The sequence below is a fragment of the Nannospalax galili genome, unplaced genomic scaffold (assembly GCF_000622305.1).
Source record: "Nannospalax galili isolate Female #2095 unplaced genomic scaffold, S.galili_v1.0 scaffold335, whole genome shotgun sequence".
In the NCBI taxonomy this organism is placed as follows: Eukaryota; Metazoa; Chordata; class Mammalia; order Rodentia; family Spalacidae; genus Nannospalax; species Nannospalax galili.
This window is the reverse complement of record NW_008337842.1, coordinates 4,616,850-4,640,889: the sequence shown is the minus strand read 5'-3', so window position 1 is coordinate 4,640,889 and position 24,040 is coordinate 4,616,850. Positions and strand designations below refer to the sequence as shown.

General features: G+C 39.7%; 1 pseudogene; it reads left to right on the top strand.

The window, feature by feature from the left end:
- Positions 1–578: 578 nt before the first annotated feature.
- LOC103733916 lies at positions 579–2,171 on the top strand (annotated as a pseudogene).
- The last annotated feature ends 21,869 nt before the right edge of the window (positions 2,172–24,040 follow it).

Below are 24,040 nucleotides of genomic sequence, written 5' to 3'. Positions count from 1 at the left end.
CATTTTCAAATGTATTCAGTGTTAGTTGTCCCTCCTATACTCTTTCCTCTACCCTACCTTCCCATCCTCCACCCCATGGACTTCAAAAGCAGATGTTCTGTTTGCAAAAACACCCTTAAAGTGCATTTCTCAATGTTGAAAAAATTTTAAAAGGCAAACAGGTAGCAGAAAATGCATTTTTAATTAATTCTTTAATTGATTTTTTATATTTCATACAGAACATCTCAAACAACCTTAATAATCTTTATACCCCCCCATCCCCACCAGCACCCTCCCATAGCCTCCTCCCCACACTGGAGCCCATATACTCAGTCATCCCTGTTACTGTCCACTGTGTTGTCAGTACCCCTAGCCTTGATTGTATAGTGAGTTATTTAAATAATAAGTTTCATAATATTATTTTATTTTTTATTTGTACCTGTATTCAGTGCAATTAGACAGATTTATGTTGTGATATAGACCCTCAAGTGCAATTAACCACAGGAGAAGAACATCTTTAGGTACTGAATCTGGTTGTAAAGATCCCAAGCTGGTCTATTTGTCTTCAAAGGTGATCTTTTCACCACTCTACTGCCTCCATGAGCCCAGGAGAGCCCACCAATGCAGGGGAGGACATAGAGGATGCTGGGAACCCCACTGAGGTAATATTCAGCCACTGCTGATATAATATGCCCTGAGCTTGTCTTTATCACCCAGACCATCATGGAGAACATTTAGTTCATGAAGAGAGGGCCTTAGACCCTCAACACTAAGTTCCCTTGCTGAATGCTGTACATCAAGAGGGTAAAGAGGCTCCTGAAGACCTAGACAGACTGCATCCTCCACAGTCTCTCCCTAGAATCTATCCTTTAATCTGGCACACTCATTTCAACAATGTATTTTGAGCATACAATAGCTAGCTGCATGGCCCTGCTTTGGATGGCTTTCTTAGCATATATTTTCCCAGAATTTTCCTCAGGTTTGAAAGTAAACAAAGGTACTATGACTCATAATTGGCTTCAGAGTGCTACATATTGAGAGATTGTCCAACAAGCGTCTATAGGCAATGCTGATCCATGGCAGAGTTCCATTAGGCTGAGATAAAAATTAGAAATAAATGCAGTAAAGTGAGGTCCTAATAATGTTATGTCTAATTCATCTTAGAAGTTATTCTTTACCATAATATAATGTCCTTCCTCTTTTTAACTATAAAATGGTATATTTTAGGTGATGAAAGTAGATTTATACATTTTTTAAAATTTTTAAAGAGTAATTGTTTTTTAATTTCATGTATGTGTGTGTCTGAGTGCAAGTATGTGCACATGAGTGTAGGTGCCCACAGAGCCACAAGAAGGTGTCAGAGTCCCTGGAGATGGAGTTACAGGGAGTTGTGAGTCACCTGATGTTAGTATTGGGAACCCAACTCTAGTCTTTCACAAGGCCAGTGTATGCTCTTAACAACTGAGCCATCTCTCTAGCTCCCATTTTTTTTAATGTTTTTCCTAGGAAAATTAAAAAACTTGACAACACAATTACCATCCCCTCCAATAAATCAGTGTATATAAAATGATGTCTCCAGCATTTGAATCACTTCCACCATCTTTCCAGCCTCAGTAAGTGAGGCAGTGAGAAGTTTCTGGAAGGATCACCCCAATGGCTATGCAGGAGAGCTACATGTCCAATTCAAACTCTATCTTGTGAGCTAGGCATACAGGAAGGTGACATTTCTGAGGCATCACTTGATGGGGGAGTTGGAGAAGTATGTAACCACCATAGGCAATCCGGTGCACACAGTCAAGTCCCATAGTAACCAGGGCCCATCAAGTTTGGCCTATGGGACACGGCCAACCAGGAAAAGTCCAAGGGCCTGCACAATGGCTACTGCATCCAAGCCCAGTGTGCCACTGTGATGTTTAATGGAACATCATGAGGTACTTACAAGAATGTGCTTAACTGACATAGAGATCTGATACGTGTGTGAAAACCTCTCCTCTCTGTTGTGTGGCAACAAAGTGGATATTAAGGACAAGAAAGTGAAGGCAAAAATCTATTGTCTTCCAGCAAAAGAAGAATCTTCAGTGCCATGATGTTTCTGCTAAAATTACAATTTTAAAAAGTCTGTCCTCTGGCTTTCCATTGGAAACCCTAACTTAGAGTTTGTTGCCATGGCTGTTCTTGCCCCTCCTGGCTAAGGATGACAGCCTGTGAGAAAGTGAGGCTGGAGACCTACATTAGAAGTCCGGTTTCCAAGAGAACTGTCCTGTGATGTCAGTGATGCGATGCGGCATGTGTGCCATCTTATCTAGCTAAGCAGACTGTGTGCTTCATCTTCGGAATGCCGAAGGAGAGGAAAGGGCTTTGGAGTGACTGTGGCCATTAAAAACATACTTTCACCTTTTTGGACTTGCATACTTAGGTGTTTGAAACACAGTTGTTTCCTTCCTGAATTTCAAAGATGAAGTTGCTACAGTCACATCACAGTATTCAGTGGTGATGTTGTAATCACCGTGTGAACTCGAGCATGTAGGGACCCCTGTTCCTAAGTTCTCCTTTCTTAAACTCTAATGACCACCCAAACTAAAAGGACATAAGGCAAAGTGTCTGCCGTACCTCTTTCTCTTTTCAAATGGCCATTCAACTGGTCAAATCATTCAAGGAACCTGACCTACTGGGGAAGGTAGGTCAGGGGATACACTGTGCAGAATCCCACACTGGGAAGCTGAACAAAGACACTGTCTTGCCAAGTTCTGCTGAGCCTGGTGTTTCCTAACCCTTTTTAAATTCTGATAAAGTCTGTCCACATTCATTCAAAGGAAAGAGTCTTAGATACATTTTTAACAGTTATCACATATGTAACAAATCTGACCTAAACCTGTCTTGAAAATTCAAGTGAAAAAAAAAAAGAAACTTGGGGGTTAAAATTTTACCAGTATCAGACCACAGATAAGTTCCATATTCACATGCACCATAATTTCATCCTCTAAAATTTTAAAATCATTTCCAATGTGAAAATGTTAGTCTATTATAAACCAATGTTGAATTTGGACATTTAGCCCATTGACACAGCAGAGTTAAGTCTAGTAATTCATTTCTTTCCACTGGGACATGGAGTGGGGAACTTAGGTCTGTCTGACAAGAATTATCTGAGCTGGAATCTTGACTGAAAGTTGTTTCATAGTCGTGTTATTTTCATCAGGCTTTCCACCTCTCTAAGTCTCATATTCACCTCTTATAAAATAGATATTGTAAGATCAGTGGCATGTAGCTACAATGCATCAGGTACAAAGCACTAGAAAGTGCTAGTCTTATTTTTTGTTCTTCAAAAACTTAAGGAACTAGAAATGTGTCAATTGGCAGAGTGCTTGCATATACAAAGCTCTGGTTCAGGTCTCACAACCCTATAAAAAATGGACATTGTGGCATATGGGCACATGGGCACATGCCTGTAATCCCAGCACTCAGGAGGTAAAGATAGGAAGATCAGGGGTTCAAGGTCATACTCAGCTACATAGGGACTTTGAGACCAGGCTGGGCTACATGAGACCCTGCCTCCAAATAAAAATTTCTGAAGAGATATTAAATAGTAATTTCAAATGAACTTATTGGTGCTGTCTTTCTGCTTTTAGTATTTGAAAAAATACAATCAGGAAGAAAAAACTGAGTAGCAGTTTGCTTTTCAATTACATGAAGAGTAATACAAATGAGTCCAGAATAAAAAACTGTCTTTTGCCAAATGTTTTGCCTACCCCAAATGCCAAAATACCCAGGATGTCAAACAAGAATCCCAGGTGGTCTCAGTTTCAATTTCACACCACTGTTGCTTTAACCAAACAGCCCCCTGAGCCTGGTGCTCAACTGCTGATTCACTCCTGACTCAGGTTTATAAATACCACTTCTTGAATCACTTGGAGTTTTCTTTAGTGGTTCCCTATCTCCCTCCCAGTTTCAAGGAAGCCTGACCCTGCAAAGTGACTGATATCTGACAAGTTCACTTCCCACATTAGTGAGACTGCTAAGCCTCTATGACGTGCATAATGCGTTTATAAGAAAGAACATTCTAAAAATAAGTGAAATTCATTCTCATTCAACTCACTAAATAACTGATGTAACTCAAAGATAGCAAACCACACTCATCATTTTTTTTCTAACAGCTTACTAAATGTCAGAAAGAAATTGAAGTAGTCTAAATAAGGATATCATTCTAATGCTTTACAAGGTAGATTGAAATGAATGCTTTTATTGAGAAACATCTTTCAGATGATGTGAATAGATTATGTTCAAAATCGAAATCTCATTTGGGGGGGATGGTTTAGAGATACCGCTCAAAAAGACAGCTAAGGTGTCCTGTTGAAAGTAACCAAAATGTACCTGCCTGTATATGCAATCATTTCAGTGAGAAACTGAGCTGTGGGACAGTGGGTGAGGGATTGCAGACATCATGAACCAGTAGTCAACAGTATCACAGTCATCAACCATACTCACAATAATGTACAGTAATTAGGAAAATCCAAAAATTCTTTAAATTTGTTTTTGTGCCATGTTATTATTTGCAGTAGATTTATTTTTACAATTAGACTTAATCCTTTTTGCTTTTAATAGATATTAATTACATGATAGATGGAGAAAGATACCAAATATTACACTCAATGGCACAGAAGAGCCAGTGGAATGAAGGCTTTCCAGAGATAATCTGCAAAATAAATTAAGTCTATAGGAGAGTGAGAGGCAAGGACAGGGACCGTCATGCACACTGTCAGTCACCAGATGGGTTGCAAGCACTCCCACTCAATGTAATGGCTCTCATTTCCTTCCTGAGACACATACCCTCAAGAGTTGCTGTGGCCAGACACCAAGGACAGTAAGACTTATGAAAGAAACATCTTTAAATTGGGAGGCAAGTCCAAAGGAAGGCTATGTGAATCAGTGGAAAGATGAATGAGCCAGACCACACACTACAGTGATCAAAAAAGGAATTGGCAAAGAAATCTACTCAAGGGATTTGGATGGTTTTGATTCTCAGGATTGAAATGAAATGCAAAATTTATAACTTATGCAAACTTCTCTCTAATGTTTAGAATTTTAAAGTAGTGACTGGTGTTTTTAAAATTCTTCTTCCTATAACAGACAAAATCATTAAAGTAAAACACTGGAACAAATTCTCAGTACTGAAAATAGGCCATTTCCAATACCTTATCCACTGGAAAGATGATTTAATCAAGGAAATAAAGGTGGAATAAATTCAAAGGTCCTCACTGGAAGACAGCTCAGTTTTATTACCCTGGAAATAGTGCAGGGCCACCAGACATTGGTCAGATCTGAAAAAATGTCACCAACCATCCCTGTAATGAGGGATGAGAATAAGGTGTGAGGTGTGCATTGGGCAGATCCACAGATTCAGAGGCTTTGATGCACGACAGGAAAAGCAAGCTTTTGGGTATATCAGGAAGCTTTGAGGAACTAAGCTGGCTGCATGTCCAGATCCACTGTAATAGGATAAAATCATGCTGACCACAGGAGCACATTCTTAGAGTGGAGGAGAGGAGATGCTCAATCCCACTCGAAAGGACAGGAAGGACCATGAGGAAGACCACTCTTCAGAAGCATTTTTCCTATTGGAACTGACTGCAGTATGTACATTGGTACAGGATCGCTGTGAAATTCTGCTGCTTCCAGGAATTTCCTCTCATTCAAAATTGTACCTACTGGCCAATATTATATTCAACACACCCCAAATTAGATGGATTGCCCTCCAAAGTACCAAAACACTACCCCGAACTGGGCAAGGAAAAATTCCAGAGAAGATATTAGAGACAGGTACATCCATTCAGCATCCTTGGAGTAGATGCTGGACTGAACAGAAAACCATGTATAAAAATTCTGGCCTCTGGTGCTAACTTCATAAAAACACAATTTCTGTGCTAAATTTGTAGATTTCTTACCTTCCATCCTGCCACATATATAACCTCATCTCTCACCCTGCCTAATTCAAGGTACTGAATGGTCAAATTCATATTATCCAACAACATCTAGACTTTAGGGGAATCTGTGAGAAAGACAGACACACAGACACATGCACTCATACACATGCACACACACAAAAGGCTGGGTGCACATCTGATCTGCAGCATTAAATGCTGAAAAATAATAGAATTGCTTATATTTTTAAGAGGAAATGCTATGGCTCAAGAGTTCTGTCACTTGGTAAAAAGGGCCCTCTTCATAGAGGTGATATAGAGATCTCACCAAATTTTCACATTCTTAGAAGTATACAGCTCATGCATGCTCTCTAGAAAAATGACTGCAAGTACTGATGGCAAAGAGGGATGCATATGAGGAAGTCACAGATGGAGATACAGTTATATAAGGTCTCAGAATACAAATTAAAACACAAAATCAAAGCCAAATGACTCACAAGAAGAATTGTTTAACAAAGGAAAGGCTTGATAATGTCAATCATTTCGGAAGGCTGCTTCAAGGGCCTCCAGGGTACTGAGGAAACAAGGGGAAAATTCAGGATCCAAATAGTGATAGCCATGGATAAATAAATAAGGATATAGGGTTGTCTGTATGCATTCCCCACTTCCTAACAAAAGATTGGCTTTAAAAGGAAGCAGTGATTGAAATAACATCATGTACTATCGCTCTGGATGCTCACTGTGTGCCTGGTACTGTTCTGAGCACTTTTCATGCATTAATTTGTTTGAACTTCACAACACGTGAAAGTGTTACCAGCAGATGTTAACATCTTTTCAAGTGTTGAATTAATTTATCGCTTCATGTATTTTTATTCTCTACCCTTACCATTTCTAGCTTATGGAAACAAGTCCCCTTTTTCTTTCTGTCTTCCTTCCTTCCTTCTTCCTTTCTTTCTTGTTTTTGTATTTGTAACGATCTTTCTTGTACCTTCTTTTCTTTATTAATTCAATTTTTTCATTAAATGTTTCATATATGCGGATAATGCATTCTGATTACACCAACCCCCAGCCTTGTTATCTCCCTCCTAGTCCTGTCTTTTTCTAGTCTCATAACCAAATAATCACTCAGAGAAGCATGTCGGAATCTAAAAGGCTCTTGTTCTTCCCAAACTTTACATCTCTGCTTTTCCAGTATTTCATTGTGTCCTCAGAGGCTCACCCCAACGTTGCTGTCAGTGCTGTCATTTACCGCTATTAGTCAGAACAAGCTTGTGGAAAGTATCTCCTTTGGACTTGATACAACATAGCATCTTTTGCCCAGTGATATTCAATGACGTTTCTCCTGGCTGTGATGACGGAGAATGATCTATGAGCTGAACATATGTCCAAATTGTGGTATGTCTCCTTTAACTCTACATTTTCAGAACCAAACCAATTAAACAGAGCCAACAAACGTGGAAAACATCATCTGACTCTGACACACAGTTACAGCTAGCCAAGGGGCAGCTGCAGTGATGCTTTAATGAATCATGTTTTAATAGTCTACAGGCAATTATTTAAATTAAAAAATAGATGAGTATAGCTCAGCAATCAAAAATCTTTGCATGAAGCCACTACAGATTCAGCCTGAGAGGTCGCTGGAAATTCTCCTAGCTCTCCAAAGATAATTAGTTTCCTTGAATGATGCTTAAAGGAAAATAGTCTTATGGCTCTATGGATGAGCTCATCTCCTGAGACCCTTTTTCTTCAAGCAGGAAATTTCTCTGAAACCATACACTATAACCCTACAGAAAAGAAAGGGAGAAAAGACAGAGGCAAGTGAATGCATAAGGATTCAACATTGATTAATTCATTCAAACTCAGTATCCTTTATTATGCCTGAGAGGAGATATCATGATTCAATTTTATGGGCAGGGGTGGGGGGGCATCACACGGTGTGAAAATCAGAGGACAACCACCAGTCAGTCCCCACATGCCTGGCACCTTCTACTTTTTGTTTGAGATGGGGGCCTCTCAATGGCCTGGAACTTCAACAAGTAGGCCAGGATGGCTGGCTCACAAGCCTCCAGAACTCCATCTGCCCCTGACTTCCATTCCCTCAGTGCTTGGATTATAGGTACACGCTGTTGGCATTCTATGTGGGTCTGAGGATCTAAACTCAGGTCCTCACACATGCAGGGTAAGCATTCTACCAACAGAACTACCGCCACCACCTTCATGCTTTAATTTTTTTTAATTTTTATTTTTATTTTTTGGTCCCTTTGAGACAGGGTCTCCCTGTAGCTCCAGCTGACCTGGAACTCACTATGTAAGCCAGGCTGGCCTTGATCTAACAGTTCTGTCTACCTCTGTCTCCCAAGTGCTGGGATTAAAGGTGTGCGCCACCACTCCTAGACTCATGCTTTAATTTTTTACCAACTAGAAATGGGGGAGTTTCTTACCAAAATTTGGATATGCTCATATTATGGTGTCCCATAAGCTAAGTGCTAGTATATCTTGTCAGGTAGTGCAGTGGGTCCAATGAAACCCTCCTAGACTAGCCCAGGGACTCTCAAACAGAAAGGGAGTATGCCTAAAGCACGCGTGTCCCTATCCTTCCCATGGGTATTATTTGTTAAGCCTGTTATAAGGGGATGAGTCATTTCTCACCTTTCTCAGAAGGATCACTAAAACTAGAAACTAAATCTCCAGGTTGCTGTCAAGATTGTCCTGTCTCTAGAATGGCAAGAGTGAGAAGAATATGCTTCCTCGCCACTACGCTAGTGACAAGGACACACTGGAATAGAAGCCAGTGCAGTTAACCTAAAAGGTACAAGGTCCTTTCCTTAAGAAGACAGAGAGTCCAGATAGTAACCCTAGAGTCTATAGACCAGGAAAGCACACTCCTAGACCCTAATGGTCTTTCATTAACTGGAGAATTTTTTTCTAGTTGGCCTTTGAGCTTCCTGCTAGAAACCAGGCTCAGAGCCCACAGGTAGAGGGGTGCACGGACTGACCACAATAAAATATTTCTCATCAACTCAAGTTATAGCTGGTTGGTCTTCTGTATCAGAAATGTATTGTCCTTATGGAACCTATATTTTATGCATTTTCTAGAAAAGTTTGCCCATACAGTAACTAAAATTATTAAATTTTTATATTGGCCTGGGAAGCTAAGGAACTATAAAATATATAATGCTGTGCTTGATAAGATTTTCTTAATGACATTTTGATTGGATAATTCATTTCTGGCCATGAAGTAGTAACAAATTATCCGATTACTTTCCTATTATAAACAAGAAAGAGTGGATGGAAAAAGTTCCAGATATTGAACAATGTAGATATTGAACAATGCTCTTTTTGTTATCTCTGAGAGATAAAAATTAGGTGATTCCCACAATCACTTCAGCTTATGATCTGGAGATATTTCTAGGGGACAGAACAGAGAGGTAGAGCCCAAGCAGACCCCAGAAGTACAATTGACTTAAAGAGACAGATACTGGAATCTGGGGAGCCTGAGATGGCCAAAATTTGTAGAGCTAAAGAAGAGGGAGCAACACAAAAAAATGAAGCATCAGAAATTTGCACACAAGTCTCCTATAATTTCAGAATGACTACTAATCTTCAGATACAGAGGACGTAATTCTACAAATCTGGGAAAAATTAATTTCTGGTGAAAAAGTACTTACTGGAGAGTATATACTGCAGGATGCATCTTAGTTCACATTGAGTTCACTTAAAATCTTTCAATTTCCCAGAAGCCAGAATACAAAAATGTTGAATTTTCAGGGAATTCTGTCAGGATCCCAAAAGTTTCTATCATTTATTTAGTAGGACAAAATTAACCCCAGAAAATGGCTACTCCATACTTTGTCCTTTGAAAAACTTTAAAATTCTTGATAAGGAAAACAGGATCTAAGCTACAAGGAACTTGATTTTATACTAGAACAAAATCCAATATCCTTTAACAAAATTCATCAAAGTCCAACACTCAACCATGCAAAATCCACTGTGTTCATAATTCAACCAAAAGTTATTGGAATAAACATATTAAAATGTGACTCATATGGAGGGTAAAAGATCAACTGAAGGAAAGACATTCAGAAAGGACAGAGATAGCTGAGCATGGTAACACACACGTCATTCTAGCACTCAAAATGCTGAGATAGAAAGATCTTGAGTTTGATGACAGTTTGAGATATCCAGTGAGGCTCTGCTTCAAAGGAAAAAGAAAAAAAAAGGAAAAGAAAAGGAGGAAGAGAGGGAAGGAGGGAGGGAGGGAGAGAGGGAGGGGGAGGGGAAAAGAGGAGGAGGGAAGGGAAAAAAGGTAGTAGAGTTATGACTGTTATAAATACTTTAACATATTTATAACATGTTTATGTATCTGAAGAACAACATGAACATATGAGGGGAAACATGAAATAAAAAGAAACCAATGGAATTTCTAAAAACAAAAATGTGATTGGCTATGATTAGCATCAAATTACATTGTAGAATGAAAAGAGAACGAGCTTGATAACACAGTGGAAAGGTCTCTAAAGTGAAACAAAGTACGAAAGAACTAAAAAAAAAAAAAAAAAAAAAACCCAAACCCTGAGTAAACTGAGGAAAAACATCAAGCAATCTACCATGTAAATTTGAACAAAAAAGGAGAAAATTTTCTAGATTTCTTAAAAAACATAAATGCATGCATTTGTCTCAATTTTAAATGTGTGAAAAAATATATATGGCCTTATAAACAAAAAATAAGCTTGTGATTATAATATATTTAAATATAAAACATAGGAAACAACAGCATGGAGAAGGGGAGTATAGGAATTGAAAATAGAAATATATTATTTCAAATTTTATATTGCATGTGAAGTAAAATATATCGTTAGAATATGCTAAGTTAAAGATGTATATTTTACACATTAGAACAACCACTGAAAATACATTATACAAATTACCCTAGAAAAAAGAATGTTACCAAAGATAAAAAGACATTTCCTAATAATAAAGAAATCAATTCATCAGAAAAGAACAACAACCTTGAACATGATATGTCTAATAACAAAGTTTCAATACTGATGAAGTTTAAATGTATGGAATGTAAAGACAATACGGATAAACATCTAATAGTCAATGTTTAAAGGCTTAACTACAAATTACTGGTAAAGATGGGAACACCGTTATATATGGTGCCATTACTTTGAAGAAAAAGACAGATTCTTAAAACGTTGAACATATATTGTAATAATATATATAATATATACTTACTGTTCTTTGATAAATATAGACTTATCACTCCTAAGTAACTGCCCCCAAAGAAATTAAAGCATATTTGCATGCAGAGACTTGTATATGAATGATCATAGTGACCTTTTCCATGTGATGGCTGATCTTGATGGCTAATTTGTCCAGGGTTTTAGTAAAGCATACCTGTCAGTGTGTTTGAGGGGGCATTTCTAGGGACAGATAAAAGGGCTCTAGTGGGTTAATGGAAAGTGGTGACCAGCAGGAAGTGGGGCCTGGTTGGAGGAGATTGTCACTGAGGGCTTTATCTTGCCCTGGCTTCTTATATCACCTTTTCTTTGCTTTATGGTACCACGATGTGACTTGTTCTGCTCAACCACATGTTCTCAACTCTGACAGACTGAACTCTCTGAAATCATGAACAGAATAAATCCTTCCTTCCTTAGACTGTCCGCTAAGGTGTTTTGAAAAAAAAACACAAAGTCTGGTTGATAGAATCCATAATAGTAAAAATGCCAACAAGTGTCTATCACCAAGTAAATAAGTTGTATGAAATTTTAGGCAGAAATATAAAGATGTATTTCTAAAAGACTTCAGAGCAAAGTGAGTCACATACAAAAGAGCACATTCATTCATGTGATATTGGGAGATAGCCCATGAATTTCTGCATGTCTGCTAATCAAGCCCAGCCAAGCACACAGCCTCCTAATTATGTCTATCTATATTTCTTTATAATACATACTAGTTTATGTTTCTGTGAAATTATATTCTTGTTATCTGTGTCTCTGTATTAGTTCCTTTTTCTTTTATTGTGATAAAGTACCCTGGCAAAAACAATTTAAGGAAGAAGGCTTTTTGGGAGTTCAAGAGTCAAAGATACAGTCCATCATGGTGGGGATGTCATGACAGCAAGAGTCTGAGGAAGCAGCTAACATTGTGTCCACACTTAGGACACAGAGGGCAGTAAATGCTAGTGCTCAGCTCACTTTCTCCTTTTTATTAAGTCCAGGGCCCCAGCCTATTGAATGATGTCAAGCACAGTTGAGACAGGTCTTCCCACCTCAATTAGTATTAGTCTTGATAATTTCCTACAGGCATGCTCAGAGGCTAACTTCATCCATATAATCTCTCAGAGACAGGCCTGGAGGCTAGTCTCCTAGACAATTCTCAGTTCCTATCAAGTTGACAATATGAACCACCACAGACCTCTCTGTACTCTAAGATGCCCTTTTGTTTCCACACACTAGGCCCAACACCTGGTATAGTGCCAGGTCACATAGAAAGTCCCCAAGAAATATTGGTTGACTAAAATAATTAGCTAATGTTATTGCCACTCTAAAGTACATTCTCAGTGGATATCTGCTGTGGCAGAGGACATTAAACTTGACAATTCTTTTTCTTTTTGTAATTGTTTTACTTTTTAAAATAAGAAATAGCAGTGTCGGCTTATGACTGGATCCATTATTTGGTGACAGTGACAGAGAACAGCAGAAGAGTAGACATGGGAAGGAAGACAGGAAACTGAGGAACAAAAACATAATTTTCATGACTACAAGATTATAAAAGAGGATCAGGTGAACCCAGGGAGAGCAATATAATATCCAGCTGGCTTCACTTGTCCAAATTATCTCCAGAATTGAAGTGAGAATACCATCAGAGGTGACATGGTTATAATCACTTGTTTCTATAAAATCCCTTCAGCGACTTCCATCTACTTTATTTCCCATTGTAAATGACACTATGAAGCAGTTTGCCTCACATTGATTAGTCCAGAGCTCATGCATAGCTTAACAATGAGAAAAGGAAGAAAGGAAATCAATAGAGTAAACATTGCTTTAACTTTCTCCCTCTGGAAGGTAATGTCATTTATTACCCTTCCTCAGAATGTAACAGACTACTGGTGTTGAAATGATCATTAAAAATAAGAAACACAAACTAAGGCTTAGGCAAATTAAATGTTTTTACTCTCCAAGGTTATCTAACAAATTTATGAAGGAGCTGGAGTTGGAATTCATATTTTCTAACTCCTAGTTCAGGAATTTTAATGCGGTTTAGTTGATTCCAAATCTTTTCTGCTCTCTTTATAGAAATTTCCACACTTATCTTCTTTCTCTTCTTGGTGTGTTTGTTTTTTGTTTTATTTGTCTGTCTGTTTCATTGTTTTGTGGCTTTGGGGGTCAAAACCATGCCTTACACATTCAAGCACATGCTTTACCACAGCAACATGCCCTGGGCTCTCTTCCTTCTAAAACAGGTGTGCTTTCAGTAATTCCTGAAAGCCTGCTGCAAATCACGATAGTCTGTTGTGAAAATCAAATGCTTCATTCTGCCATTTTTCAAATTTCCATTTATTCATCCATGTATGAAAGATGAAACACAGGAACACACACAATGCAGAAAAGCATTTGTCAAAAAATAAGATTAATAGCCAAGAAACCAAAAGATTGCTTTGAAAATACAACCTAAAGTAGTAATAAATCTGAGACAGGCTGTATGTAATGATAACAAAGGATGCTGTCATGGGAGGATCTAGTGTCCAAGGCCAGCATTGACCACACAGCAAGTCTGAGGCCAGCCTGGGCTATATACCAAGACTGTCTCATAAATAGATAATAGGGGCTGGAGAGATGGCTCAGCAGTTAAGAGCTCTGGCTGTTCTTACAGAAGACTCAGATTCAAATCCCAGCACCCACATGATGACTAACAATCATCTATAACTCCAGTTCCAGGGGATCCAATGTCCTCTTCTGTCCTCCATGGACATTGCATGATACAGGTGCACTTACATACATGCAAGCATAACACTCGTACACATAAAAATAAATAATTAAGAAATATAGATAATAAAATTAATAAAAATAATAAAAATGGGGCCAGGCATGGTGGCACACACCTTTAATCCCAGCACTCGGGAGGCAGAGGCAGGTGGATCTCTGTGAGTTCAAGGCAAGCCTGGTCTACATAGTGAGTTCCAGGACAGCTGGGGCTACAGGGAAACCCTGTCTCAAAAAGACCAAAAATAAATTTTAAAAAAATTTTTAAGTGATATTTCTAAATATAAACACTTGTATCACCTAGGGATTCACTGACTAGCTCTCCAGTTTTATTTATCTGCCCCTCAGGGGTGGTTTGACTTGTCCCAAAGGTTTTAGTAGGCAATTGGCAAACTGGATCCAAGGAACTACTAGTATTTAGATGTACTCAAGTGAATTTAAAAATCCAAAGTAAGAATCTCAGAACCACAACTAAGGGCTCCACTCCAAAGCAAGCTGGAAGGATCCTCAGTCCCCGGGTGGTTAGGGCCTTTTCAGAGATTTATGCTCCAAGAGGTTCTCACCATGGGAGTCAAGAAGTGCCTCTGAGTCAAGGAAAAGCACTGTGAGACAGAGTTGTGGTGCTGATGATCACAAACCCTAGAGAAAAATCAGGTCCAGCTCTGTTTTTTGCAAGCCTCTGTCCTTGGCCAAGTCATCAGCTTCACTATACCTTAGTCGCCACAACTATAAAATAAGGGTATTCTTGGGAGACTGAGGCAAAGGGATTGCTATTACAAGGCCACACAGAGAGACCATTACCCGCCCCATGAGGGTATCGATGCAATTTACCTTAAGCACTTATGTCATAGAGGAGTTATAAGGATTGAAAATTGGCTGATCTTTATAAAGCACTTAGAATAATACCTGGGACCCTAAGTGTTTGCTAAGTAAATCAAGGCGCTCCCTGGAAGCCTTTAGTGAACTTAGTTTTAAAAAGATATTTCTTCACAGTTCCTGAAAGTACTGCATGTGGGCCTGTCTGCTCACACTTGTGTGATGTGACATGTTCCCTTGTTCCACCTCAACACCTCAGTAAATGAAAGGCTGACATTTGAAACTGAGAGTGTGCACTTTGCAGTCAGTCTGAGGCCCATGCTAAGCTCTGAAGGAAATTTAAAACGCTGAAACAACAGAGATTGCACACAACACATACTCCAAGCAGTAGAGAACAGCACTCCACCAGAATAGTGATCAGGGAATTGATTAGTGTTTCAGTCTCTCAGATACGTCTTCCATAAAGGGAAACTTGTAAACATTGCTTGACAGATACTCCATCAAAGGGGATAGACATTTGATAGTTGACATTTGATAGATGAATAATAATAGTCTATTTGTGTATACTTACTTTGTGGAGAGTATTCTCTACAATAATTCCATAAGGTCATTACTGGTTTGATCTCCAATTTATCAGGCATTTGTGGCACAAAGAAGTATAAGAAGTTGCATAAGGCCACACAGTGAGTATGTTTTAGGGCCAGGATTCCCATTCAGTCCATCTAGACAGGCTTGGTAGCTTATACCTATAATCTCAGCACGCAGAAAACAGAGGCAGGAGGATTGATGAAAGTTTCAGGTCAGCTTAGGTTACAAAGCAAAACATTGCACCAAAAAGAAAAAGAAAAACCAAATTACCTGGATCATTTGGTTCCCAAGTGCATGCAATGGAGGCTTATGCAGTGGAGTGGAAGCCATGGACGTGCATATCCATGTAGCCACAAGGAAGGCAGTAACTGGTCTCCAGCCCTTCATGCTCTGAGTCTACAGATTTTGAACTGAGACCACTGTCTCCCTGGCAGTCTCTCACCATTGGCCACATGATACGGGTGGGCAGGCTGACCACTTATGCCCAGTGCTCCCTCTAGCAGATAAACTTTGCTCTGCAGCTCCTGGTTTGATTGGCAGAGACCAGCAGATGGTTACCATGGCCTGAGGCTCTCCCTGGCCAGTCCTGATTCCACTTCCACTTTGCTTTCACAGGTGTTAGCCTCCCCCATGGACCAGCACCTCTTCTCCAGCTCACTTCTCAAAGGAAGTATCTCATATCCCCAGCTATCTGCAAAGCGTCCCACTAGTCACTAGTAAGGAAGGATTGTGAAACTTTAGTGACAAAACTATTAACTTCTGGAAATGTGTTCAGTTCCAGTACATCAGAGAAAGTTGCTGGGCAAGGTCGGTATCAAGGACAAGCAGGACCCCAATTCCATTAAAGCTTTTGCCTCACTGCTTAAAGCACCCATCTTTTCACAAGGACTGGCTTCAGTCTTGCACTCAGGCGCCTACTTTCTTTTTGTCATTCTCAACACCGGTTAAGAGGATGAAATCCAACTTAGTTGTAGAATATGGACATTGTGGCAGGTGCAAATGCATTCTCCTCCTCTAGTTTTGCCTGGAAGAGAATACCAAGCCTGAAGCCCTGCGCAACTCTGCAGCTGAACTGACTTCTTTGCATTTAAAATGCAGACAAGAAAGGGGGACAGAAGGGCGAGGCAGAGGAGAAGTGGGGGAGGCAGATAACTAAGGGTGTTTGAAAAAGTCACATCAAAATCTACTATTTTAATGAGCTTCCCAGATATATAAATTACTCTCCCAGAAACTGTCAAAAAGCTCAGCACTAGGTGTGGGATATCTCCTTTCTACACTTTGAGTTGTTGGTTAGGAGAGTCCCAGAGACCCCTCTGAAAACAAGATGGGCTTTTGTTCTTGGTTGCCCACCAGAACTTGATGGTAAGACCCTACTGCTGAAGACACCACAAACTTAGGTCACAGGACATGGAGGAAACAAGCTGATGCTGATTGGGACGCTTACTGCCTGCTGTCTGACTTTCATAGTGCCATAAGGTACTATGCAGGCTGCCAGGGGAGAAAAGTCACCAACAGTCTTACCCAGCTGTGAACCCTGTGAACAACCTTCAGCCTGACAAGACGTGTTCATGGGTGATAGTAGAGCTATTGGCTGCTAATGGCTGCAGGGATTCAGTTTTCTTCAGAGATATGCCCCCAGGGTAGATTGAACATGCTCCACTGGATGGCTTCACACTCATATACCTTTGGCAGGCACTAAGTTTGGACTCAGTAGATTATTTTTTTAAGGCATAAAGTTGAGAGGGGGACATGGTGGGAAACCTGAGAGCCTTTGGAGGAAGATTCAGGGGTGGATATGTTCAAAATACATTGTATACATTATGAAACTCTCAAATAGTAAATAAGTAAGGCCACTCATTTTACATTTTATGTGCTTTGTTAATTGACTATTTCAATGAAAATTGTAAAATCATATCATAGAAACTGAGGAAGATAAAAACAACTACCGATTTCTCTTTCATGGAATAAACCTAGAATAAAGAAAACATGTTGGAAAATTAAAAGTGAGATATTTCTTACAACTTTTAAAACTGCATAATTAAGTATTACAGAAACCAGTAAGGAAAAAATACCATTGTGTTTGTTAGGTTGATTTGATATAAGTAATATCAGCGCTGTCTAACATAAGCAAAAACAATGTATAAGTGTGAACTTTGCTTAAGCAGAGGGCGGGTGGCAGGACCTACAGCAATAACTTATAGCAAGAACCATCTAATAAAGGTGCCCTTCTCAGAGGGCATGGAAATCCAACTGTCCCCGGCATCATTGTCATGGTCAAGGTTCACAGTCTAAGGAAGAAACGTCAGACTTGCACAATGACCAGCCCTTGAGGAGCAGTTAACAGGATAGCTGAGTATAGCCCCAGCAGACACTATCCAGCAAGAAAAAGATGTAATTCTGAAAAAGAAAATAAGATTAGAAGGGAAGAGAGGAGGAGCAGATGGGGGGAGAGGAAAGGGAAGGAAAGGGGAGGGGAATAAGGGAAGGTCGGGGAAAAGGGAAAGAAGGAAAGCTGAACGAGTAACTTTAGCTGTTTAATAGATTAGGTCACGTTTCCATGTTTTTACCCATGTACAAATTCAGAAAGATGGAGATGACTTCATCTACCTATTTCTTTTGTCCCTCTTGAGGCTAATTGGCTTTCAGTGGAAGGCATGCAATTAACTCATAACAACTATCTAAAGAAACTTGTATACACAATGACTACTAGGTTACCAAGGGTGAGTTCAAAACCAAGCCCATTACCAAAGAAAGACTCCTTTAATCACCGTTTTCAATTTATCCACCAAAGGCAGTCTCAATCTCTATTCCTCAGAATTGTCACAACATCTAGGATATGAATTGTGAATAACTAGATCTCCAGGCTCAGTGACCAGCAGACAGCAAAAAGTAGCAAAAGTTTCAGGTCAAGAACAGATAGACACTTAAAGACGTTCCCAAGGACTATAACCCAACAGACGGAAAGAACGGACTGGTCTGCTACTGAACTCAATGTGCATTGAATCTCATCACTCCTGTTCTTAAGGAAAGCAATATGCTTATTGTATTTTTATCAGTGGGCTGACAAAAATGTTACATTTTCAACCTGGAAATAATATTAAAGTTCAAGTCTACTCTCCCTCATTTTACAATTGAAAAATATTAATTCCTATGAGAAGGAACGACTTTCTCAAGATAACATAGATTTAAGGCAGAGCTCAGCCATTTTGTCCCAGTTGTGAGCTCCTTTTACAAGGACAAGGTGCGTCATAATGAAAAGTTGGGTGTTGTCATTTCCTGACCCTGTGACCTTAGATAAGATGCTTATCCTTTCTGAACATCAACTTCCTTGCCTTACCTTATTATTGGGATAATAGTACCCACTGCAATCTATTCTCCCAGGGATTTAAAGAAGGAATGTTTTCAAAAAGGTTAGCACAGTTCTTAGCATCTGCAAGTTGCCCATAAAAATATATTCACTCTCTAGTCTCAACCCTACTTGTTTGGGTATTCTCCAAGTCCTCCTCCTGATATAGTCCCCATGGTTTTAGGAAAGATAATGGGCTCCCCCTACACACACATCTCTACTTTATAAGTCACACAAAGTAAGGGGTGGAGTACACTGAAGTATTCAGTTGAGGAAACTCAGTGAAGGGGCTCTGGAAGTTCTTTTGTACTTAATTCAGGTGTTTTCTATTTTTGCTTGAAACTGCTTAACATAAAATATTTTTGCATGGAAACTAAAACATACACTACCACATCCTACACACTGCTTTTCCTGGAGTCTTATTACATAGCAACTAGACTGGGGTTTCTAACCTACATGCACCATAAATTGTATATAAGTAAGCGCTCCCCTTGCCATCCTCCTGTTCTGGAGGAAGTTAGATTTGTGATTCCTCTTTCATTTGCTGAACATATCACACAAAGAGGAACTAAACCCAGGCTCAGGTCACCCTTTGGAACTAAGTTTGAGTGATAAAATTCAGGTCACTGCATGTTTAACCACTGACTGAAAGAACGCCAAGTGATAAATAGGAAAACTCCCAGGGAAAGTAACCAAAATCTTTTTTTGTTGTTAGTTGTTTCCTCTATTTTAAGACAAGCTTACTAGGTAGCCTAGGCTGGCCTAGCAATCCTCTTGCCTCAACCTCATGAGTGCTGGGATTACAAGGGCATGCCACCAGGCCCATCTAATTTTATTCTTTATTCATGATTATAATCTTTACTCTGCAATTCAACCAGACTTGGGGCAGAATAAGGAAAATACGAATCCAAATAACTCTAGAAAGAGCACAAAGATTATGTGATGTTCAAGCAGGTAGGTGGAGGGGTGAACATCTGAGCTATAGAAGGAATAATCTTGTGATTAAGATAAACAAAAGATGAATATGGTTGTTCAAAGGTAGCAATGAGGGTCCTGCTGTCTTGACAATTTTTAAGACCCAAAGCACTCCATGGCTTCTGCATTTGTGCTCTTTCATCTTCCCAAAGACCACATGCTTGCCACACAATCACTCAGTCTTGGCAGAACAAATAAACCCTGAAAGCCTTTCTAGGCAACATAAGAAAGCTCTGGTAACCTCCATGTCAGAGCTGCTCTTACGAGGTGTGGTGGTTTGAAAGAGTGTGTCCCCATAGGCTCCAAGTAGTTGGACATTTTGTCCCCAGTTGGCGCTGTTTTCGGAGGGTCTAGGAGATGTGGCCTGTTCGAGAAAAGAAATCACTCAGGGCAGGCTTTGAGAGTTCTTAAGCCTTGCCAGGTTTCCAGTTGCTGTCTGCTTCCTGTGACTTCCTGAAGATGTGATTGCTCAGCTTTCTGCGCTGGCCACCTCCTGCCACCGTGCCTCCCCTGCTATTATGGACTCTAAGCCTCTGGCACCATAAGCAAAATACGCTCTTCCTTTTATAAGTTGCTTTGGTCAGTATTTTATCATAGCAACAGAAAAGTAACTAATACACAAGTTTTCTTCTTCAATGTATTAACTGACACTTTATGAGCACTATACGGAGGATGACTGAAAACAAGACTCAGCATGGAAATTGAAAGGTTTGCCACTTCCAGCGTGAGATTAGAGAGGTTCCTGTTTTCACATAATTACATTTGACATAGCCAAATTATATATTTCAACATGATTTGGAAGGAGTTCAAAACTCACATTGTTTTTTCTCTGATAGAGCACCAAACCTTGAGCAAATCATAAGTGATAAACAGAAATGGTTCCAGTCTTCATCTGTGTTGCTGTAATATAATGCCTGATGATGGAGAATGTGTAAAGAAAAAAGTTTCTTTAGCTCAAGATGCTGGTGACTGTAAAGTCTACACAGCATAGCCTCAGCACCATCTGAAAGAATTCTGTGTTGAAATGCAGGGAAGGAATGGATGTATGCAAAAGGGCACCTATGCAAGCAAGGAAGCAGAAATGCAAGGCAGTCCTGGGCTCTTTTAAAACAAACCACTCTTTCTGGAACTAGCCTCATCCTGTGAGAACTACATTAATCCTTCCTTAAGGTGGTGCCCCTATAATCTCCTCATCTCTTAAAGACCCCACCACTGAATACCATTATACTGGTGACTAAGCTTCTAGCATATGAACCTTGAGGTAACAAACAGTATCTAAACCATAACAGTCACTACATGTCACTAAATGTCACTACCTTTAACTACAAAGGAAGTCCTCCATGTTGTAAAATATGCATAGTCTGTGGTATATTTTTACAGAGAATAGAGGACGCTAATGATGTTATGCTAAAAGAATCTTTTCAGATCACAGTAGAAATCCTAAGACTCCTAAGATAAATGCAAAACAGTGTCCATTCCCCTAACTTTCAACATATAATTCACTCACTCACTTAATAAATGTTTATTGAGTCTTTCTTTTTTTTTAGTCTCCCTGTAGCCCCAGCTGTCCTAGAACTCACTATGTAGACCAGGCTGGCCTTGAACTCACAGAGATCTACCTGCCTCTGCCTCTGCCTCCCAAGTGCAGGCGTGTGCCACCACGCCCGGCTATTGAGTCTTTCTTAATGAGCACTGGTTCTGGGCATTGGGGATCCTACACCAAATAAGCTAGATGAGCTCTCAGATGTCACTGGACATGCAACCTCAGAGGAAAGATGTGCATGAACAAGTAAGAAGAGCAAGTGTGAAGACTTTCCTGGCAGGATGTTGTGGGGGGCATCAGCTCAGTGTAAGGGGGCAGAGAGGCTGCCCAGAAGGTCACACATCTGCTGAGATCTGGCATTCAAATCAGAATTAACCAACCAGAAATATTTTTCAATCAGAACTAACAAAATATATAATCATCTAGAGATTAGAAGTTTCAAAGAGCCTACGTATAGAGTGAAGGAAGGTTGGGGCAAAGGAAAAAATTGAACTGAGAGGCAAAGTGAAAATGTCAGGTTCTCTATGATCATCAGCATCACACGCTCGCTGTCCTCAGGAGCCATTGCAGAGAGAAGAAGACCTTCAAGATATGGTTCACACAGCTGCTCCCTCTGCCCCTTTCTGAGACACAATATTTCAAGGGTGCCCAGATAAAACTGACTTTGTACATGAATTTTCTTTGAAGCCTTCTGTCCCTTCCTATTCAAGTCCCTTCCTTTAATTCAGCTAAAATCACTGAATATTTATGGGAGACCTCAAATGGACGTAGCTCTTTCGGATACCTTCCAGATATATTTAACCAACTCTCAACATAACTTTATGGAATGGTATTACTATCTCTGTTTTATAGTGAGGAAACTTGGACTTATGTACTTACTTTAGCTTTCCTAAGGCTGTAGTACTAAAACAGCTGAGTTGATTTTAGAAGCCAATGCTATCTGAGTTCAAAGTTTACCCTCCTAATGATCATAGGCCCTAATATCAAGGTACCTAATCTATATTTCATTCCCTACAAAACAATGGCTTTCTGATAGGGCATGAAATAAGAACATTATAGGCTAGGCACAGAGAGGTGTTCAGAATGTTAATCAAGTATTAGTTGGGTGAGTTAGCTGCCTTAGTCACTGAAAATGCCTTTAAAGCCCAAAGCAATGAAAGTATTCATAGAGAGAGATGACTGGCCTTGATCTGAGGAATGGTAACCATGGTATCCCTTTAAGTGACACCATGGCAACACCACTGCCTTCCTGCTTGTTTGCTACACTACCTCTTCTTAGAGGATGCTTTTGAGGTCATAGCAGTCATGTCTATAATCATGTCTCATGAGTGAGAGGATCGAAATGAAGGCCTGTCTTCAACATCACATAAAACAATAGCTAAGGAAGTAGGAATTTACCGCTTTAGTCAAAAGGAAATTTTAGAACACTCTTCGGCCATAATTTATTTTTATTTATTCTATGCTCCACTCAGCATGTCTAGGGTTTGTTGTTTTTAATAGATGACCTGACTAGCTGAATGATCTTAGAAAAAAAAAATACTTCTCTTTGGGGGCCTAATTTTCTCTTTCTATTTAAAGAGGGCTTAACAAAAATTATTTCTAAAGATCACTCTAAGTCATCAACTCTAACAAACAGGCTATAGCTAAGAGGTTTTGTTTGTTTGTTTGTTTTATTTTTATATTTCAATGAATCCAGCTACAGCATAAGTTTGAAAGAGACTTAAGGCAACTTCTAATTCTGTTGGGCTGCTTTGTTTTTTGTAGCTTTCTATATCTCCTACCTAAAATATACTCAAATGTTTGCTGTTGTTGAGACCCCACTAATCTCTGATACATGATCTTTTTCCATTACACACCTCAAAGGCCAGGAAGCTCACCTTTTAAACACCTATAGCTGCTACTGCCTTGTCTCTATACTAAGCTAAGACTCACTGCCTATATAACCATACTCATCAGAGAAAAATACTTCAAGCCATTTGAGAAAGTGGGTAGGGGAGGACTAGGCAACATGAGCGTTACTAAGCCACGGAGTGCCAGAGGTTCCTAAAGATCATCTTTGAGCTTCCCCCTTTTTTTTAATGAGATGTAAAAATAATCTATGTGAAAATAGAAGGCAAAAATACTGACCTTGAGAACAAAAGGAAATAGGCGAGCATGAACCAGGCCTCCTTGTGAACAGGGAGAATGTTCATTTGTTTTGTTATAAGGAATGAGAGGTGACAAGGTCCAACCTATAAACAACCCAAGAATTTTTCTAGTAATGAAAAGAGAGTTTGAAGAACCCAGATGAATCAGTACCTTGATTCAGGCTACCAGGCCAACATGACAGTGAGAAATGTGTCCCAGGAGTAAGGGTCACGCTTATTGAGACAAGTGTGGAGTCGCTTCTAACTCAGCTTCCCTGTGCTCTTATGAAAAGCCTTGTGGGCTGCCTACTCTCTAGAGGGATTGCCCTATTCACTGCCACATGCCCTGGGAGACAGAGCTGAGGTCATATCTGAAAAGACGTGTTGTAAGGAAAGTGCAGTGTAGAGGGGCCACCTGCCAGAGGTCAAGTGTCAGGTTTAGGGGCATTCTCCTATTGGTTTCGTTTTGTTCTATGGGGGCATGAAATATTTGGAGGTTGTAAAAAAGGGAAGATGAGACTAATGCTTCATCTCGAATTGGCTGTAACCTTGAGCAAGTCCCTTAACCTCTTTGCGACTGTGTTCTAATCTCTGACCAAAAGGATGCAACACAGGCCAAGTACTGGGGATCACATTTAGTCACATTATTTCCTCTTTTGCAGACACACTCCCCCCACCAAGATTCTGGAGCAGAATATGTAACTTCCACTACAGTATTAGCTAATTCTCTGTTGTGATAAAACACCATGACCAAAGCAACTTAC